Consider the following 22,015-nt stretch of genomic DNA (forward strand, 5'->3'; position numbering starts at 1 on the left):
AAAAAACATTGATGTGTTTGAATGAGTAACCTTAAATGTTTTTTAACTCTATTGTTCCTATTATTCACAAGCAGCAGAAAATGCATCAGCGAGAAGTTAGTATGTGCAAGCACACTGCAGCCCTGCTGTACAAGAATCTACTAACAAAATGGAGGAACAAAAAACAGAGTTTACAGGTAAGGGTGATTCCTGTTGCCTTTGTGTACTCTACAGTGGAGGAGATAATATGAATGTGTGCAAGAAGAGTAATTTTGCACTGTCATAAACCATATGGCTTATATTGATTACAATGCATCTATAATTTATATTTCAACCAATAAATCGATAGAAGAGTCTCTGGACAGGGCTATGAATTACTGCACTTTTTAGACTGGTAGATGGTTACATTTGTTATCAGACTGATTGATGGATTTGGATAATTGGTGGATGGTAATAAATTAGGATCAATAGGCCAATGGATTTTCTTTTGTGTAGTTGTAAGAGTGTTTGAATTTTTGGATGGAAAGATGGATAGAAGGAGAGATGGGTTGATGAATGGATGGATAAAAAAGTATTTAGATAAGAGGGTGGACATATGGTTGATTGGATGAGTGAACATTTAACAATTGGTTTGGAAAGATACCTTCAATAACACATTAAATGTTCACTGATCTATTCATTTTTGGACAAATGTTTATATGTGTTTTAGATGAGTAGATGATATTTGATTTTTAGAATTGTTAAAAAATACATATTATATGATGAGTGGATATTTGAATGAGTTGTTTTACTTTGGGAAATTGTGGATACTGCTAATATGTTTTTGGATGGGTGGGTAGATGGTAGAGCTTTATACATATATACACATATATATATATGGTAGATGCTGGATACATTCATTCTAAGCTACATGAATGTCAAAATGTGTTCCGGTGAGATTGCTAGTTAGATGCATTTATGGATTTGTCAATGGATTGATATGGTGTAGCATGAGTGCACTGCAGGGAAATTTGAGGATAAATAAATTGATAGGTGCCTTTTTTATTTTGTTGATAGGTTTGTGACTGTGTGGATGGTTGGGTATTTGGACAGTTGCTTTTTTGAATTGTTATATAGCTCATTATTTAGATGGCTGTATGAAAATTAGAATGAGTGTATTCATGAGGGAGTTAAGGAACGGTCATTTCTGGAACATGAGTGGATGGAAGGGTTTTTGGATGGGTGGTTGGATGGATGGAGGTTTTGATGGGTTGATGGATAGACAATTTTGTAATGGATGGATAGGTAAGTCCTAGATGGTGGATGGGTCAGTTTTTTACAGGCTTGCTGGGTAGAACCATTTCAGTACGGGTGGGTACACAAATGGTCTACACTATCAATTTTTTATAATTTACCACTCCACAAGTTTTGTCCTTTAAAGCCTGCTGTCAACTACAGTGCATTGATATGATACTTTCCTGACACACCAAATACAGCGTGATTTAATACGCTGCTTTTCCTGGAAAAATTGCATTAACCTTTCACTTGCCAAGTTATCTGTATTTATACTGTATATATTTTCAATACTTTTTAGTATTTGGAAACAATCTTACACCATTTTAAGGATCAATTCCTATCTGAAATAATATAATTGTTCAAATGTAATAATGCAATCTTACTTTGCTTCTTCCTCCATGAACCTCCACAATCTGCCCCTCCCATATAGCTCTTCACGGAGCAATGGTTGCCAAATTTGTTAATTCGACAGATGAGTCTTTGCATGAGAGAAACTGGCTTCATATCATTACAAACTAGTCTTATTATTTCTTGGGCTCTATGTGCTAACCTTGCCTTGCAGATTACCACCGAAAATGTAACCATGACTCAATAGTTGTAACTCCCCATGGTGTAGAATGTGTTGCAGCTTGTAGCACATGTGATATTATTTTTCTCGAATGTGAAGTCAACCGTAAACCCTCTCTTATGAAGGAACCTAGAATTATGGTCTTGAGCTATTTTGGGCACTACCACCTGTAGTCTGCTTTATTCCTTCTAGCGCAGCCTTTAAAATTTTTCCAGATGAGTGTTTGCCGAATATGGGTGCTACTGCCCCTTTGTTACCACAACACTTCCAAGGGGTAGTTTAATGGAAATAGGAAGTAGGCTGCTGTTTTGTGGGAAAATACTCCCTATTGTGAGTTTTCAACAGGTAAATGAGGTATAAAATACAGGATTGTTTTTTAACACATTGAATTCTGCATGTGGTACATTTTTGGGGCCTTTTCTCCCTAATAAAGGTATACAAATTTGACTTGCTGGAATCAATCAGAGAAAAACCGCAAAGGTGTGATATTATTCACACAAACTTGTAATTCCAATACATGTGAAAGCTGTTCTTTGCACATGGATTGGAATGTATCCCTTAACTTGGAAAATGTTGTCCTATTGCCCATCATTAAAGTGCATCCCCAGATATTTTCCCTACAATTATAGATATTTGTTTTTTGATCCCATAGGGTTCTATACATTTGCAAATCAGCTTAGTAAATTGACAATATTTACAGAGTCAATCTGTAAGTACTGAAAACATGAAAAGTCTGACAGACCAAAGTCAAACTTCATCCAAATGAAAGGTTTGGTCTACTCCTTTATAGAAGAGACCCCTAATATTTGTCTTTGGTTATTTTCACTTACTAAAGGCCCCCCTTTGTTGGGCCATTGTCATAGTTACTGAATATTGGTGGGGAGGGATAGAGAGTAACTGTTGAGACTTTTTTTGTTCCTTTAGCCATTACATAGCAGCAGAGATGCCTTACCCTGTGTAGCAGTAGAGAGAAACTTATATTTCTTCTTGTGTACCCAAAGAACTTCCCATAGATCGCTTTCTCATAAATTGTGGTAAATGTTGCACAATGCCTTGACTGTGTCGCTCCTAACCTAGTACAGAATACAGCTAAACTAAGATTTCTGATAGCAGCTTTACACATTTGAAACCTGAGTGAACCTTGTCTCCCTGAAAATAAAACCATAACAACTGTCTTCCAACTTCGTGTATGGATTATTTTAAAATTAATTTAAAATTATTGGAAATAGGTCAGTATTGTTTGAGAACATTCTAAACTTGATTATTGCAATTTACAAGGATTCAACAGTCATGTAAACTACTGGCAAATGACATATTCTGGCAATTGACATTTATTTCCCCTTAATTTTGAACCAGTGTGTTTTGTAATTCAGAAGAAAGAGGTATTCCCAAATATTTATTGATGTACTGCTAGTCTAAAAGATGTATGTGGGCTGTAATAGAATCGACTGAGATTTTGTTATTCATATTTTGGTCATATTAATATTACATTCACAGACTATTTGATAAAGTCAAGTTTGAGCACACATACAGATGCCCCTAGCTCCTGTGCTTAATTTGAGCCAGCAGTATTCATTTCTGGTGTCCGACACTTATTTGTCCTTATCAGACTTCAACCCAGAACAAGAAAATGAAAAACACTCAAGGGGGAAATAATGTGTAGGAGAAAGATGGGAAATATATGACAAAATGAGAAAGCAGGACCCTGCAAGAGTGAGATAAAGGAGCAGGGAGTGCGCGATCGTGGGCTAAAGAGGCATGAGGTGAAATCAAGGCTATGCAACCTTGGTATTTGACCCCCATGACCTTTTATAGTGCAGGTGGCAGGCTGCAGACCAAAACTATGGGCCCTAGAACATTACACATTAAGCACTGTCAAGCCACATCAAGCAAACAAGTTTATAATCAGCAAACAACATCAACTTAAAAATGTCTCTTCCCAATTTGATACTTTAAACTCTTTAGTTTTCACAAATGTGCTGAGCCCAAGCTCTATGGAAACTGTGAAAAGCCGCTGAGACAGCTCATAACTGTGTTTGGTCCTCTTTTGGATCTCCATCCTTTTAGAGAGCTGCTGAACATTCTCTTAGGTTATAACTGTCCATTGGTTGAAGCTTGTCATGACCTGTTTCATAAATTATCACCAAAATTCACCCCTTTGAGTTTTTTTTTAAAAAAAGGTTCAGATCCCTGAATCAAACTCTTCTTCTTTATCAAGTGATAATAGCATTGCTCCCTGTTTACTATGTTTTACAATGCCATGTGATGGAGAACCTCTTTTTTTTTGCCTCCCAAGCATTCCCACTTATTCAAGATGGAATAATTTAGGCACTAGGGGTTCCATCCTGGCTGCCAGAAAAATATCTTGGTGTCTAAGTTGAGCAATGAAATGGATCTATATGATCGACAGGTGATCAGGTGTTTGTTGAGCTTCAGGGTCACAGATAGAGTCAATTCAGACTTGGACAAGTTGACCATTCTTTGGACTGCAGTCATTAAGAACACAACTTTGGTAGCACAATATATTTGCTACCAATTATTAATAAAACCTAGGTGAATAACCGTTTGAAGTAACTCCTTAATATTAGTGTTGAAGTTATTAAGAAATATCCTGAGACCCAAGGCAGAGTAAATAGGTCTGTTTATTAATCATCCACTCTCCTCACTGGAGAGCTTCTCAACATTCCATGGCAAGCTCAGGGCCGGCCATACCAACAGGGTAAACAGGGAAGGGGTGGTGGGACATACCAATAAGGGGAATAAATTACAACACATCTCCCTTCCATAGGGTGACACAGGATAAAACTGGTCCCACCGCGGTGGGATAGCATATATAATATGAATAGAGAAAAGGCAAAAAGAGAACAGGAGAGTTATGTACATTTACAAATCTTGTCAAAACGCCACCATTGACCATTTTCAAGTTGAACCACATTCTTAAGCACCTTGGCAATTTTGCATGGCATGTAGTATTTACTTTGGGTGGCTCCCACCTTGGTGTTCTTCCTGACTTGTACCCTGTCACCTATTTCCCACTTGGGATCCTTCACCCCATGCTTATTATCGTACCACAGCTTGTACTTGTCTTGGTGGAGACGAACCTTCTCTGCCCTTGCCTCCTGATCCACTACTCTGGGTTCACCCCCACTCATCCAACTGGGATTAAACTTGGTGCATGGTTCACGACCACGTAGTGCCACAAAAGGAGAGATGCCTGTGACCTTATTGGGAGAGGTGTGGTAGGCCCACAGACACTTCCTAATAGACTCTTCTACATCATGCCCATTGGTTGCGGCTAATTGGATGTGTTCCTTGATGATTCTGTTTGCTCGCTCCACCAGCCCATTGGCCTTAGGGCAGTATAAAGCGGTGGCTTCATGTTTAATGTTCAAACCTTTGAGAAATGTACACATTTCATCAGAGCAAAACTGAACGCCATTATCCGTAACCAGAGTCACTGGTATTCCTTCCTCCACAAATACTCCATTTAAAAACTCAATCACTACCCTCGTGGTGACAGAGTGGACAAACTTTTGTTTGATCCAATGGGTCATGTAATCAATTAAAACCAGCATGAATTTTCTCTTTTCTCCTAATTCAAGCATGGGGCCAATAATGTCCCTAGCCAGCTTGCTCCATGGTTTACTTGGTACTTCTACTGGGGATAATGGAGCTTTTTGAATTGTTTTTGATTTATCACTTTTTGCACATGCCCCGCAATCCTTAACAGCTTGTTCGGTCATGGCATCCATCCTGGGAAACCAGTAGCTGGACCTAACTCTAGCTTTAGTAAGGCTACGCCCAAGATGGTCTTCATGCGCCAATTCAATGACCTTCTTCCTGAGGTTCTTAGGTGGAACCACTCTCTGGTTGCGATAGATTCTTCCATTGATGAGACTTAGTTCATTCCTCACTTCCCAATATTCCTCTACAATAGGTTCAAGTTCGCTCTTCCTGCTCGGCCATCCTTTCTCCATGTATTCCATCAGGGCATTTATTTCCTTGCCTTCTTTAGTCTCCGTTTCCCACTCTTCTTCTGTGATGGCAGGCGTCTCCATCATAAGTACCGGACTGTCAAGAGCTTCTTCTTTCTCGCCCACCTCTGGTAATGGTGATCTTGAAAGGAAATCGGCGATTTTATTTTCCTTCCAAGGCCCATACTCCACATTGAAATTATAGTGTTCCAGACCCAATATCCATCTGCTGATGCGAGGAGTACAATTCTCTAGTCCCTTCACAGAAAATATGAAGGTGAGGGGTTAATGATCTGTCCGGATGGTGAACCTTAAACCCCACAAGAAAAACTTGAAATGTCTTACAGCCCAGAAACAGGCCAGGGCCTCCCTTTCGATTACGGAGTAGTTCCTTTCTGGGTTAGTGAGACTCCTGGAAGCAAACGCGATGACTTTCTCCTCTTTACCATCCTTTTGTATTAAGGTTGCTCCCAGGCCCTTGTTGGAAGCATCTGTTGCTAGGATGGTTTTCTTTGAGGCATCGAAAGTTCCTAATGCTGGGGAGGTTAACAATTCCTCTTTCAACAATTTTACAGAGGTATCATGCTCCTTGTTCCACAGGAAATCCTTGTCCTTCTTCATCAACTCTCTCATAGACTCACACTTTGCCGAAAAATTGTCCACGTACTTTGACATATATTCTAAAAGCCCCAAAAAGGATTTAAGTTCTTCCTTGTTTTTGGGGCTGGGTGCCTCCTTCACCGCATGGATTAAACTGCTTTTCGGCCAGAATCCTTCTTCTGTAATCTTGTGGCCTAAATACTCTACCTCCTTCACTTTTATTTTACATGTTTCCTTTTTCAGAGTCAGGCCTGCCTCCATAAGTCTGCTGAACACCTGTCTCACGACATCATCATGTTCTTCCTCAGTCTGGCCGTATACTAGGATGTCACCCTGGAAACACATGGTGTTCCTCACTCCTTCTAGTATTTTCTGCATCGCCTTCTGGAAAATCGCTGCTGCAGATGCCAGGCCAAAAGGCATCCGTTTGAACATGAACGCTCCTATTGGGGTGATGAATGCCGTGAGTGGCCTAGACTCTGGATGAAGTTCTATTTGGTGATATGCCATAGAGAGGTCGATCACACTGAAGTACTTAGCTGGACCCATGGTACTCAGCATTTCACTGATTATGGGCAAAGGATGTCTTTCCACCCATATACTGTCATTTAGGCTGCGCAAATCCACACAGACACAAATTCCCTCTCCATTGGCCTTGGCCGCGATGACAATGGGAGCCAACCACTCTGTGCAGGTTACAGGTTGTATTATCTCTAACTCACACAGTTTGCGCAATTCCTCCTCTAGAGGTGCCTTCAACTTCAGGGGTACAGGGCGAAGTTTATGTACGACTGGTTTTGCATTATACTTCAATTTTATTCTATGCTGGAACATGTGCAAACACCCAAGCTCATCTCTGAATAGTTGCCCAAACTCCTCACAAATGTTTCCACATCCCTGGTACTTGTCAGTAAGTAACACCTGTTCTGCACTATTAGGATCTAGGATGATTCCAAGCTCTTTTTGGTGAACCCAACCCAACAAATTGGATCCTGATTCTACTACATACACTGGACCAAAAGTTTCTCTGTCTTTAAAACGTAGTTGAACATTTTTCATGCCCACCAAAGGTCTTTTCCCCTTGTTATACCCTGTAGGAGAAATATCAGGCATTTTCAATTGTTTGACATTGCAATTTTCCATGCAGACAAAATCATCTCTGTTGAGTAACGTATAAGGAGAGCAAGAATCTGCATACATTTCTACACATTGGCCATCGAGGAAGACATCACATTTAGGATAGATGGCATTTACAGTCCCTTCTATATCTTTTACCTGTAAAATAATTTTCTCTACTCTCGGTCCTATGCACTTTACTTCCCTGGCTGTAATCTTCTCTGTACTCTTGCTCTCACTTTTTGAATATTGTTCACCATCCCTACATACTCTCGCAAAATGCCCTTTCCTATTACATTTTTTGCATGTGACAAACCTGGCAGGGCATTGGTAAAAAGTAGCAAAATGTTTATTACTTCCACACCTGTAGCATTTCGGTCCTCTCTCTCTGGTTTCTCCTCTGATGCTGAGATTATCCTTAGATCTTATCTTACATACTTTACTGACCTCTTCTTCATCTTTTATAGAAGCTACCTCCTCCCCATTAGTTTTCATCTCCTTAATACATCTGGCTGTGTGTTCAACAGACTTAGCTATTTCAATAGCTTCTTTTAAACCAGGGTTCTTCGCTAATAACTTTTCCTGGATGCGGGGGTTATTGGTACATCTTACAAGTTGGTCCCTAATAAGGGACTCTGTCAAACTGCCAAACTCACATAACTGCGTTAAACCCCACAAAGCAGCAATGAAAATCTGTACAGACTCCTGCTTCCCTTGACTCCTTTTAAAAAACGTATGGCGTTCCAACACTACATTTACCTTGTCTCCAAAGTGTTCTTCTAATTTTACCATAGTTTGCTCACACTCATCCACTCCTGTTTCCTCCTGTCCTTCCTGATCTAGCCTAGGTAAAGACTCATATACCTTGCGCCCATGCCTACCCAAATTGTGTAATAAAATATGTTTTTTCCTTTCAGGCTTGTATTTTTCTCCACCTACAGCAATTAAATAAGACTCAAAAAGTTTCACCCACTCTTTCCAACTTATTTCAGGCTCACCTAACTCATTCAGAAAAGGCAGGGGTTGACTCATGCTTGCTGCGGCCATTATTAATCCTATGCTCAATAAAAACCTGAGAAAGGAGGTACAATATGCTCAAAGGAATATAAAAGCAGAGTATACACAACTAGCACTTTTTTTTTTAAGGAACAAAATCTAAATTATACATAGACTTCAAATGGTAATATAATAAAGGATAAAATATATATTTTTTTAATATCACTACGTCTCTGTAAAATTCATCCTCCACGACAGCTGGGAACAGTCAGGTGGCTCGGCTATCTTTTGAAAAGATGAAACCCGGAAGGCTGAAATCACGAAGCAGGCAGCAGCTGAGGTAACAAAGAGTTAAGTTCCTCACAAGAAAAGCCGGCCCTTAGCTGCTGGCGCGCCGGGAACCTCCCCGCTATCCAGTTACCAGGAAAAACAGACGCTGACAGAACTCCCGGCTCCACAGCTCTTCCACACCAATGGCACTTGAAAGCAGCTGCTCTCGATCGTGGAGCACCCTTGGATCCACACACAACGAGAGATAGCGATAAGACGATGACGAGTGGCCTACCACGGCTCCACACGCACTTCGGTCGCTCTTCACACAGGACCGCAGATCGGACGTCAACTACAGGAACTCTGACAGGCGGCACCACAGGCGAGCAGCCCAACATCCAAACAGCGCAGCTTCTCCTCGAGCACGGTAGGTTTTCCCTTAATTCTACCAAGGTTTGCTCGGTTAATAGAACAGTCGCCCGATTACTTTCACCAGTAATACAGTTCACAGCCAATCGCTAAATGGCAACAGCCCAGGAGTTAAACACTCGGTGAATAGGCACTTAGCACAGTCATAGGAAGTTGGTAACACCCAGAGTCACACAGGATGCATTTTCTCACCTCCACAAGAAGCGGATAATAACGATAACAGCAGAAGCCGGTTACATGAAAACACTGATGAGGAGCACAGCATACATCCCAAAAGCATCTGAAGACGTTTCCAATGGTGTCCACTAGTCCAATACTTCCTTGAAATCTTCACCTCCTCTGTAGATTATGTATGGAGAGAGCACTCAAAGGGGAGATGATTAACTCCTGCCCCCTGCGCAGGTCCGTCGCCAGTGTTGAAGTTATTAAGAAATATCCTGAGACCCAAGGCAGAGTAAATAGGTCTGTTTATTAATCATCCACTCTCCTCACTGGAGAGCTTCTCAACATTCCATGGCAAGCTCAGGGCAGGCCATACCAACAGGATAAACAGGGAAGGGGTGGTGGGACATACCAATAAGGGGAATAAATTACAACAATTAGATATTAGATTATCATGCATTTCGTCTTCTCTGTTAGGACACTTGAAGGTGCCTCTGCTTGCTAAGTTTAATTGGGTCAAGAGTTTTTTTTTTTTAGTTAAGCAGCCCTGTTATTTGCAACATTTTCTGCATAGAGGTTTTAGGTATCTAATCTGAGTTAATCAAGTATTTCTTCTGCTTTTGTATGAAATCTTCCACCCTCTCCTTAAATCTCTTGGTCAATATTTTATGTTTACGTGGCCCAGGGTTTATATGCAAGCATTTTGCTTGTTTTGTTATGATCCTCAAATAATGTAGGATCGTAACGTTAGTATATATTCTGCTTTACTATGCTTCCAACCTGACCGCTTATTAATATGACCGAAGTTTCTGGTTTCCTCTGCAGTTCCGCTTGCAATATAGGTTCCTCTGTTTGCTTAAGTTTAGAAATTGCTTCAATGTGTGCCCCCAGACTATTGCTTTTTAAAACTTTAGAATGCTGTTTGAGTCTAGATAGTTTTTGATATGTCAGGGAGATATCAACTAAAGATCAAGGCAGTCAGATAACTTGGTATAAAATCATACCAGAGTTCATTGTTAGTAATCTTCACAGTATATGTAAATTTGACTTTAATATATGTCTAAGAACGGATCAATATGAAGAAGAGGTTCTGATTGCCTTTCATAGGATCTGCGGGGAGGTTGCTAAAGTCCTTAGCAAGACTGCGTGCAGGAGGGCCAAAGAGGGGGAGAGATGATTTGACCAATCCTGCTCAAAGGCCGAGCAGGGCCTGATGAGGGTGTTGAATGGAGATAGAAATGAGGCAGCAATGAGGAAGACTGGATACAAACAAGCCCTGATTGCTAGGAAAAAAGATATTGAAGGGGGAGCATGGGATGATCTTTTGCAGGTTAGCGTACTGAATAATAGTGCAACGTTTTGTGAAGTGGTCAATAGGACTTTCTTTAAGGAATCAAAAAATGATGCAATGGATTGTATCATCACCTCGGACATCTGAGTCTCGCACTTTCAGGGAATTTACGACAATGCTGTGGTTGAGACACAGATTTTTGATCAAGTTGGAAGAAGTGGGTATTACACCTTGGGGGTTAACTGGGGAGGAGCTATTTGATGCCATTGTAACAATGCCCAATGCGGAGCCACCCAACCCTGATCCGGTACCAGTGGATGAATTTAAATCTGAACCAAAAGTATGTCCAAAAATGTTAACCCTTGTAGGCAATGCCATTTGCAGGAAAGGTATCCCACAGTTCTGGCCATAATTGTCCCTGTGTTCAAAAAGGTGCTAAGATCAGACCCAAAATGCTACTGACCTTTCTCCCTTATAGATATGACCATTAAGGTCTTAGAGAAATGTATTCTTTTTAGGCTAGTGGAGTGGTCTGAGTAGAACAATATGATTTCCAGCCTGCAATTTGGGTTCAGGCCAGGTAAAGGAACCCTGGACAAATGGCTTAACCTACACCTGATTATTGGAAAATACATGGTGGAAAAGAATGGTTCATTGTATATGGAATTTTTGGATCACCCTTTCGCGTTAGATTGTGTAAACAGATCAAAACTGTGGAGGTTGTTGATGGACCTTGGAGTGGATCAGAATACAGTGAATCTCCTATGTGATTTACATCTGAATCTCGCGGCCTTGATAAGGTACGATCAGACGGGGAATCTGTCAGCGTTTGTGAATCTGCACAGGGAGGTCAGACAAGGCAGTATCCTAGCCCTGTTTTTATTTATTTTATATATTAATGATTTGCACTCAGAATTATGTGCAGCTTGTAAAGATATTCTGAGGGTTGGCTCACAGTTAGTGCCTGCCCCTCTCTATGTGGATGACACTGTTCTGATTTGCAGGACCGCGGTACGTTCGCAACAGTTGGTTGATTCCTTTGTGGCCTTCATGATTGTGCTAGATTTGAGCCCTAACTATTCCAAATCACATAGTGTGGTTGTTGGCTTTAGGAAATATCAGAAACAATGTTTTGGTGGGGGCATAGAGTTGGTCAGGGTCACAACATTTTCATTTTGGGACCGATGAAAGAGGTTTGTGGGGTCCCCTAAAGGAAGACAAAAAGGAATGCATTTTCGAGAGCCACAGCCACGACCTTTAATTTTGCTAAAATGTTTGTGGCTAAACCAGTGCAGGCATTCATGAAAGTATATCAGGGTAAATGTATTCCAATTGCCAGTTATAGTAGTGATGGCTGGTATTCCTTGGACATGTGACATCTCAAGACTGTGGAAAATAAGTTCTTACGAAAATTGTTGACCGTCCCGCAGTCAGTACCCACATATATAATACATGAAGGGTTGGGGTTAGGGTATATATGTGATCAATTAACACTTGCACCCTTGCTTAGATTGATTAGGCTATGGTGCAAGCCAATGCTAGCTCTCAATCGTACAATTATAGAAGACTGCCTGACTTTAGATAGCAGTATAGAAGTGTCCCCCTAGGAATTGTTTTACAAATATTTCTAACTTGCAAAAAGTCACAAAACAGTGATCCAACGTTTAGTCAATGCATGGAATTCTTATATTATACCATTATTTTATTATGGTTATTTAAGAAACTGAAACATGGCAACGACAGTACTACTGTAATGATAGACCTATTTCAAGTAGTATTAACACCTTTCACTTGTAGTATGGGTAATCTAAGTACCATACATGCATGAACTTTCAACACATAATACAAAAAGTTTTTTAAATGATCCACAGATTCATATATGAATAAAGCGGTGTTGAGCGTCGACGTTTTGGTCCACTGTAGGTTTACAAAATCCACAGGGCGTTACACATCCCATGGATCAAATACATCAAGGATTTTACACGCTAACTGGATCACCATAATTTGATCGAGAACTTGCATGGTGTCATAAAGAGGGATTTGATTTGGGTGAAGAAGCACTTTGTTTGCCTGATTGGCTCAGATAGAAAAGCACTGGAACCTATTAAACCTACAGTTTGGTCCTACATCATGTTAAATGCTTGCCTCTTTGGGTGAGCCATACTTAACTAAAGTCACTTTATCCCAACACTGATACCGGTTGACCAGATTTAGATATCCTCTCTTCCATTGGTCCCTGGTGGTCCGACTAGGCAGACATTAGGTGGAAGAGAGAGGTCCTTGTTTGTGTGACGATTTCTCTCAGCAAGACACTTTGCACATGATTTGTATTTGTTTTTAATGAATTTTGTATCTGTTTTGAACTTTTTTGAGATAATGTATTACTATGGTTTTGTACTTGTCATATGTCTGCTTTTATGGTTTTTATTAACCAAATAAATACTATTGACTTGATATGGTGTCTTAACTCATATAGTAACAAGTGGTCCATTAAGACTGCCCATTTAAGGGGCCCGATGTAGGTAGGCATTTACCGGTTGGTAACGGGCGAATTTGGCCGTTACCGACCGGTAAATGCCTTTTCCAATGTAGGGGGCATGTATTTACAGATTCTGTATTTTTACCGAATCTGTATTTACCGAATCGGTAAAATTACCGAATTGGTAAATACAGACTCGGTAAAAATACCGAATCTGTAAATGCAGATGTCGGTGGCGCTTTAAACAGTGCCACAGGCCCCTAAGAATTCGTTATTTACCATGTAATACTATTGCATGGTAAATAACGAATTCAGGTGTACATGCACATCTGTGTATGTACACCTGTGCCATGTGGCACACAGACATGCCCTAAGGGCATGTCTGTGTGTCACATGGCACACAAGCCTGACATTGGGGTGCTACAGGGTGCCAAAGTGACACCCCGTTCCCCCTGGCAGGATTCGGTATTTACCGATTCGGTAATTACCGAATCGGTATTTGCCATTGATTCCTATGGGCTTCAAGGCCAATAGGAATCAATGGCAAATACTGATTCGGTATTTACCGAATCGGTAAATACCGAATCTTACAGATTCGGTAATTGAAAAAGAAAAATTACCTACATCTACCTACTTCCAATTTACCTACTCTTAAATACCGAATCGGTATGATTCGGTATTTAAGAGTAGGTAAATCGAGATTACCTACATCGGGCCCAAGATCTTTTGCCGCCCCATTATCTAATCCATATTTACCAGTGAAAAATATGGATAAGGACAAATATCAAAATCAAATAAGCTTATGGGTCCATAATTTGTTTCTTTTACAGTGAGTAGACAGCCTTCATCAATCAGAATAAGGGTCTGTCCGAATCTCTAAGCATCAATAAAGCCTGCATCCTCCTACCATTGTTTCTCCTCTGTGATATCACTACTTTCCAACAAAGTCTCTGCTGGATCATATTATTTTCCCCATACATAACCAGTTAAGCTCTGCCTTCAGCATCAACGGGCCTGTGGCAAGATCCATTATTGTGTAAATGTGGTTTTTAGGGACATATCCCACACATGGTATAGCATTGCAGTCTCACGGTACCCCAGTCTCTGCCTGCTGTTGCCTGCACACTGCCATCAACGTGTGTCAAAAAATGCGAAACTCCACCGCGGTGCGGGACGCACCTGCAGCACTATTCTCTGCCTGCTGTGTTGCCTGGTCACTGGGGGGACTGCTTGTCCCAGGATCCACCACACCCCCTGGAGGGAGGTGCCCACTGCCGTCAACGCGCTCAAAAAGCACGAAACAACATAGCTGTGCAGGACGCGCCCAGGCAAAGCCCGGGCCAAGGGCGGGTCCGTCCTTGCTCGTCATCGCCAGGAAGAGACAAGAGAGGGCCACCCCCCTGAAAAATATATATTGAACAGTCGGCCACAGCTCCTTTTACCTCAAAACCAAACTACTTGTGTTTTATTATTGCCTACATCCCTGCTAGTAAGCACTGTATAAGGGAGAAATGGGTAAAAGGAAAGCAATTGATGTCCCGGAAGAAGGACCAATAGGGAAAGGCAAGAAGCTCAGAAAGATGGGAAAGCGATGATGGCACGAGATTACCAGCTTGGATTATTTCTAAATACCATACTCACCTGGGCCCATAAACATTCATTCAATAAGCTGGAAATCCTCCTCTGGAGATCAGGATTTAGTCTAACCTGAATTATAATTTACCTGTACACCTTTTCTTACCAAACCTTAACACCTTATTACTTAATTTCCTCTGGTCGATAGTTCAGGTTGTTAGCATAATAGGCATAAAATAACATTTACCCTTATTTCTTTAAATTGCCACAGACTCGGGAGAGTTTTAAAACTTTTATCTATGCAATATTTTGTGAGTCAAATATCAATACATGTCAACCACCAACTTCTCAAGAATGAAAATAATGATCAAAGCAAAAATCTTTAAAGACTTAGTAAAATCTCTAGGCATTGGTACCTGGGAAGGGTGGAGAAGGGAAATGGTACAAGGACATACCACATAGATTTATCTTTACCAAGAATGGTGTGAGGACCAACCCCTGGAGAAGGGCAGGGAAAGAAAGAGCTCCCGACTAATCAGGGGCCAAGGGATCAGGACAGGTGCCAGACAGGACAGGTAACCTCCTCTATGTGCAACGGCAGCGTTACACCCCTCTCTGGTGCTACTCTCTTTCCCCTTCTAGATGGACAGATTCTTCTCCATCAGCAATCTCCCGATTCTTCTTACACAGAGCTCGACCAGCCCTCTGAGCTCCGTGATATCCACTGTCTTCTTCTGCAGCGTTGGGTCTGTGATAAGTTGGACAATCTAACTGACTGAGCCTACCTTAGTTTTACTATTCTCAGTGTATGTACCTCCCTCCAATGTTTCAATATTTGTGTATTCCCTTCATTTGATTGGTCAATGGGATGGGGAGAGGTCATCACACCATACTAATGTGAAGTCATCTTCTTTGGTTTAATTGTTATATGTTCCCGCTCTTAACTTTACTTTCCCATGCTTTATTCCTCCCAGAAACTTTGACATTACTTCATGTACAATTTATATAATATTGTCCAATTCTTCTTCCCCTCTGCGGGTCAAGAGGTGAAGTTCTCAGGCGCATCGCTTGTGAGACAGTCCTTGGCTGTGGTTCAATGTCATTGACACAGGAACTGCATGATTCCAGTGCGCATGTGTAGGGTTCAGACAAGATGGAGAATTCAGTCACCCTCAAGGCCCAAATACGAACTAATAATAAAGTCAATGAAGAACATGATAGTCATAATACGTAGATGCAGTAGACTCATGCACAAAAGAGTTCCCGTGTTTTCAGCAGCCATATTAAGACACTCAAATTACTTGTTAGTAAAGCACATAGACCAGCTTCCCCAAGATGAAGAAAATGTCATGTGGTGCAATTATTAGTAATCACAAAACATGTTGATGAATTTATTACATGTTATTTGGAGAGGGTTGAATCCAAGCAAGTTTCTTACGTACGAAACCTTGCTCCATCAGCGGTCAGCATTGCAAAATAGTAACCGAGTTATAGCTCGTATTCATGACTTGGTCAATGAGTGTGAGGTGATATTAATAACTTAAACTCCCATGGGTCAGGGTTGTAGCATGACAGCCGAGCCACCAACCCCCGGTACCAGCGTCCAATGTGGAAACCCACCCCTACATGTACCAGATATGTTTAAGAAAAAAGTGCACCCTAAGGAACCAACTATGGATGACGAAGTAGAATGCATCAGAAATTCCCAAATCATAGTTACAAGCACTGATGGCATAAGTGCCAGCCAAACGGAACCTGTAATAGAATGTTCCAACAGGTTTGCTGTATTAACCTTGTTGAATCAAGAAAGTCCTGATTGAGCTTATAATTAAGAGGTTGCAAATGCAATATACGATGCCACCCCACTCTGTTCGTGCAAGACCATGTGTTCAGATATACTTTCTGGTCAGTTGACTAACTTAAAAGCCCAAACCATTAAACCCACTGAGGAAGTTACCTCACTTAAAAGTATAGTTGGAAAGCTAACAGAGTTAATGAAAAAACATCTGCAAGATATTCCCATTGGTACAAGCAAACACCCTTTGACTCTGCAATCACATGAAAGTACGCCCAAAAGGGTAAGCCTGGGAAGTAGGGAAAGACCAAAAAGTGACTCCGCCACAGACCTTTTGACAACTAATAATGACCATCACTACCACCACCGAGTCATGAATTCCATTCAACCCTTAGTCCCAAATGGCATGAAAGTGAAGCAGGGTTTCCAATGACCGAATGGGGGAGTAAGTAGGGACCACCACTTGTTGCCGAAAATCAATCACCCCCCTGGGTTAGAAACAACAGATGATTACAGCAAATGGGGTAAAGCAGCAACACAAACCATGAGGAACCAAATATTTTTAACTAGCATGCCAAAGCTATCACCTAGTTCAGTAAAAGAGGATAAACTCACTTTGATTAATAAAAGTATTCCCTGGCTTAGACAGGTGCATAAATGTAGATCTGTCATAAGGGATAACATATCCTCGGCAAAAAGGGTCTCGTTAGAAGGCTCAAATTTTGATTATGCCCGCCTCTCCCTGGTTTCTCGAGATATGGTGGATAATATGGTGGCCTTTGAGATCAGGACATCAAATCTGATTACAACACATATAAAAATGAAGTATAATCCCCAATTCCACAAACAAAGCAAAACTTAACAGCCTCCAGTTTATTAGCGAGTGAGGGATCGAGTCTGTCAAATATAGATTGAAGCCTAAGGAATCTAACTTCCCTTACAAATTAATTGACAGCTTTACACCCAGAGGTAATAGTAGGAAACGATTCACACACACCAATGTGCTGCAATATGAGCGGGTTGGTTAGTGAAGTGTTGCCTGAGAGAGAGTGTAGTAGGAATGTCCAAGATAATTACAGTCCCTGTGAAAATTCTGTCCAACATATGACGGCTGTGGTAAATGGTGCATTCAATACCCCTGTTGGATCTCTCCCCTCAAAGATCTTTGACCAGTTGATTTTCATTACATAGAACATTGCAGCCTTGCACACTAAAGTATCATCCATGGATTGGCTAGATTTTATAGACAAACACAATATCTGTGACTTCCAAGAAGCGTGGTCATTAAATCAGATTTTTCGCGTTGGTTACTTACATTTTTTTAAACGGGCAACAGGGGGGCATAAGGGCAGACCCTCTGGAGGTCTTGCTATCTGGGCAAAACAGTGTATAAGTTACAAAATTGAGGAAGTCCATGTTGACACCCCATATATTATGGCCATCTCCCTAAGTTTAAATAACACACATCAATTAATACTGATATATGTGTATGCGAGGGGGCTTGCTGGAGAAAGGCAATCTACCACAATTACCAAATTAGATAAACTTTTAGGCGACCTTACAGGCGCAAGTAATGTGATGATTGTAGGAGATTTTAATACTACTTTCGAACTCCTCGATAGGGAGGATGGCAATATCAGTGAGGAGGAAGATACTCAATGGAGCATTCCCTCACTAGAGTTGTCACCAATAAGAAAATGGACTGAGGAAAACTTTACAATTAAAATAATTATGCTTGGAGAAGGGACTTAGGGCTGCAAATGGAAGAACGCCCTCAGATAGGCTGGGCTCCCCCACATATAGTAACGGTTTGAGAAGAAGCTGTGTAGACTTCATTCTCATCAACCTCGAACAATGGTCAACCCTCATAGATATGGGGGTATGTGAGTGTAACAAAATGTTAATGTTAATGTTAATAAAGATTTTTAAAGCACTCTGCTACCCTGAGGTGTCCTGGCGCTGTACACTACCATCTGAGGGAAACTTATAACTGGCCCAGGTGGGCGGAAACAGTTTACCCAAAGAGCCAGGTTTTTATTCCCTTTCTAAATACGAGCAGCTCTGTCGAATTCCTTAGTGAGCAAGGAAGACTGTTCCAAGCTTTGGCGGCAAAATACCGAAAACTCCTTCCAACCCAGATCTGTTTCGTGACGCGGGGGAGGGTAACATGTTTTGCTTGCATGGAACGTAAGGCTCTTCCAGGAACATACCAGTGAAAGGATTACTTCAGAAAATCAGGGCCAGTGCCATTTAGAGCTTTAAAGACTAGACACAAAGCCTTAAACTGAATCCGGGATTCGACAGGGAGCCAATAAAGGGCTCTAAGTTCTGCCCTTACCAAGGCAAACTTAGGGGTCCCTGAAAGCAGTCTGGCTGCTGCGTTTTGCACAATCTGGAGTCTAGCCACTTGTCTCTTCTGGATGATTAACGAAGAGAGCGTTGCAATAATCCAGACGTGAGAGGAAGAGCGCCGTGACTGCTATTTTCATGCTATCTTCTGGAAGGAAAAATTTGATCTTGCGCAAAATGCGCAGGACAAAAGAACAGGAGGAAAGGACCCTGCTGACCTGATCACAGTATGCCAGTTTCGAGTCCACAATCACCCCAAGGTTTTTTGCCCTGTCCACCGGAATTGGGAGCATGCCCATTGTATCTGGCCACCAATCAGGTGTCCACAAGTGTGCCGCGTTCCCAAAGATGATAACCTTGGTTTTCCCTCCATTAAGTTTAAGGCAGTTTGACACCATCCATGCAGCAATGGCCTGCATACAATTATGACATTTTACACCAGTCTCTGCCGCATCGCCTTATTTGATAGATTACACTATTTGTGTATCATCGGTGTAGGAGGTTAGCTGGAAACCAAATGATCTGATCAAAAGTGCCAATGGGGCAATATAGACATTAAATAGTGTCGGGCTAAGCAAGGAGCCTTGTGGAACTCCGCAAGGGAGGAAAAAAGGCCTAGAGCTGTCACTGCCAAGATCCACTGTTTGTGTTCTATTCACCAAAAACGATTTCAAGAGATCCCAGGCTTTGCCATGGACTTCAACTGCCGATAGACGGTCCATAATAACTTTGTGATGGACCGTATCAAAAGCGGACGAGAGGTCCAGCATGATGAGTATGATGGCCCCACCCTGGTCTAAGGCCTCTCTGATCTCATCCGTAGATTTTATTAGCGCTAACTCAGTGCTGTGCTCCGGATGAAAACCAAACTGCGTGATGTCTAGTAGGGAGTTGGACTGAAGAAAATGGAAAAGGAAGACGAGAGATAGGTCTATATTTACTCAGGTCTGTGGGGTCCAAATGATTTTATTTTAGTAAATGCAGGATAGAGGCTGCCTTCCAGAGGCCAGGGAAGTGACCAGTATTGAATATGGAGGCAAACAGTGGAGTGAGAGCTTCCCCAATGGTTTTTGGAACTGCTTTCAAAACAGAGACTGGACAGGGGTCCAAAGGAAAACCGGACCGAATCTCTGATATCAATTTGATGACTCCTTGCTGCTCCATAGGTTTAAAATGATCAAATCTTGGGGAGCGCCCTTTTTGCTCAGCACTCACTGAGGACAGCACCTCCTTATAGGCAGTAGATGTGAGAATAAAAGAGGAGAAAATGTTTTCCACCTTTTGTAAGAAGAAAGTGGCCAAAGTCTCACACAATTTAGTGTTGCTTTCTATCTTGGGACTGGGGGCCGTAGTGAGCATGGAAATAGTTTTAAACAAGGCTTTAGATGACAAACTGGACAATCCTTGGCGGTGGTTCAATGTCATTGGCACAGGAGCTTCATGATTCCAGTGCGCATGTGTAGGGTTCAGACAAGATGGAGAATTCAGTCACCCTCAAGGCCCAAATACGAACTAATAATAAAGTCAAAGAAGAACATGATAGAATACGAAAATAAATGAAAGCACGGTATTCCACTTATTCCTCCTCTAATCCCATTATTTTATTTTAACTATTGCATTAACAGTTTAGCAAGACATGCAAAGTTTAGTTTAAGTATAGCCATATGCATTAGCGTGTGAGGTTCAAAGCAGCCATTTTTAATACTACTGTGCAGCTGCAAAGAATTCCCACCAAAAGCAAAAGACGTCATAATACGTAGATGCAGTAGACTCATGCGCAAAAGAGTTCCCGTGTTTTCAGCAGCCATATTAAGACACTCAAATTACTTGTTAGTAAAGCACATAGACCAGCTTCCCCTAGATGAAGAAAATGTCATGTGGTGCAATTATTAGTAATCACAAAACATGTTGATGAATTTATTACATGTTATTTGGAGAGGGTTGAATCCAAGCAATTTTCTTACGTACGAAACCTTGCTCCATCAGCGGTCAGCATTGCAAAATAGTAACCGAGTTATAGCTCGTATTCATGACTTGGTCAATGAGTGTAAGGTAATAATAATAACTTAAACTCCCATGGGTCAGGGTTTTAGCATGACAGCCGAGCCACCAACCCCGGGTACCAGCGTCCAATGTGGAAACCCACCCCTACATGTACCAGATATGTTTAAGAAAAAAGTGCACCCTAAGGAACCAACTATGGATGACGAGGTAGAATGCATCAGAAATTCCCAAATCATAGTTACAAGCACTGATGGCATAAGTACCAGCCAAACGGAACCTGTAATAGAATGTTCCAACAGGTTTGCTGTATTAACCTTGTTGAATCAAGAAAGTCCTGATTGAGCTTATAATTAAGAGGTTGCAAATGCAATATACGATGCCACCCCACTCTGTTCGTGCAAGACCATGTGTTCAGATATACTTTCTGGTCAGTTGACTAACTTAAAAGCCCAAACCATTAAACCCACTGAGGAAGTTACCTCACTTAAAAGTATAGTTGGAAAGCTAACAGAGTTAATGAAAAAACATCTGCAAGATATTCCCATTGGTACAAGCAAACACCCTTTGACTCTGCAATCACATGAAAGTACGCCCAAAAGGGTAAGCCTGGGAAGTAGGGAAAGACCAAAAAGTGACTCCGCCACAGACCTTTTGACAACTAATAATGACAATCACTACCACCACCGAGTCATGAATTCCATTAAACCCTTAGTCCCAAATGGCATGAAAGTGAAGCAGGGTTTCCAATGACCGAATGGGGGAGTAAGTAGGGACCACCACTTGTTGCCGAAAATCAATCACCCCCCTGGGTTAGAAACAACAGATGATTACAGCAAATGGGGTAAAGCAGCAACACAAACCATGAGGAACCAAATATTTTTAACTAGCATGTGATCCAGCGGCCTATAGAAAATATATCATAAACAACGCTACCCAACTTCATAACCTATAAACAAAATTCTATACTAAATTATGGACCCATTTATAAACCTGACATATTTTGGGCCTACTGAATCAGGTGGTCAGATTAAATCTATATATACATTATCTACAAACTATATACAATTTTATACATCTGCGGAAAGAATATTGTCATTAGAATAAAACTTAACCATTTAAACGACCACCATTGGCGACGTGATCTAGCTAATAG

General features: G+C 41.2%; 1 long non-coding RNA gene across 1 annotated transcript in view; it reads left to right on the forward strand.

Moving 5' to 3' along the window:
* Nucleotides 1–22,015, forward strand: part of LOC144767280 (uncharacterized) — a 204,986-nt gene that overhangs the window by 139,813 nt on the left and 43,158 nt on the right. Inside the window, exon 3 of the long non-coding RNA XR_013598132.1 lies at nucleotides 75–176. This is a non-coding gene — a long non-coding RNA (uncharacterized LOC144767280). The remainder of the gene's footprint in view (nucleotides 1–74; nucleotides 177–22,015) is intronic.

The sequence above is a fragment of the Lissotriton helveticus genome, chromosome 7 (genome assembly GCF_964261635.1).
Source record: "Lissotriton helveticus chromosome 7, aLisHel1.1, whole genome shotgun sequence".
Classification (NCBI taxonomy): Eukaryota; Metazoa; Chordata; class Amphibia; order Caudata; family Salamandridae; genus Lissotriton; species Lissotriton helveticus.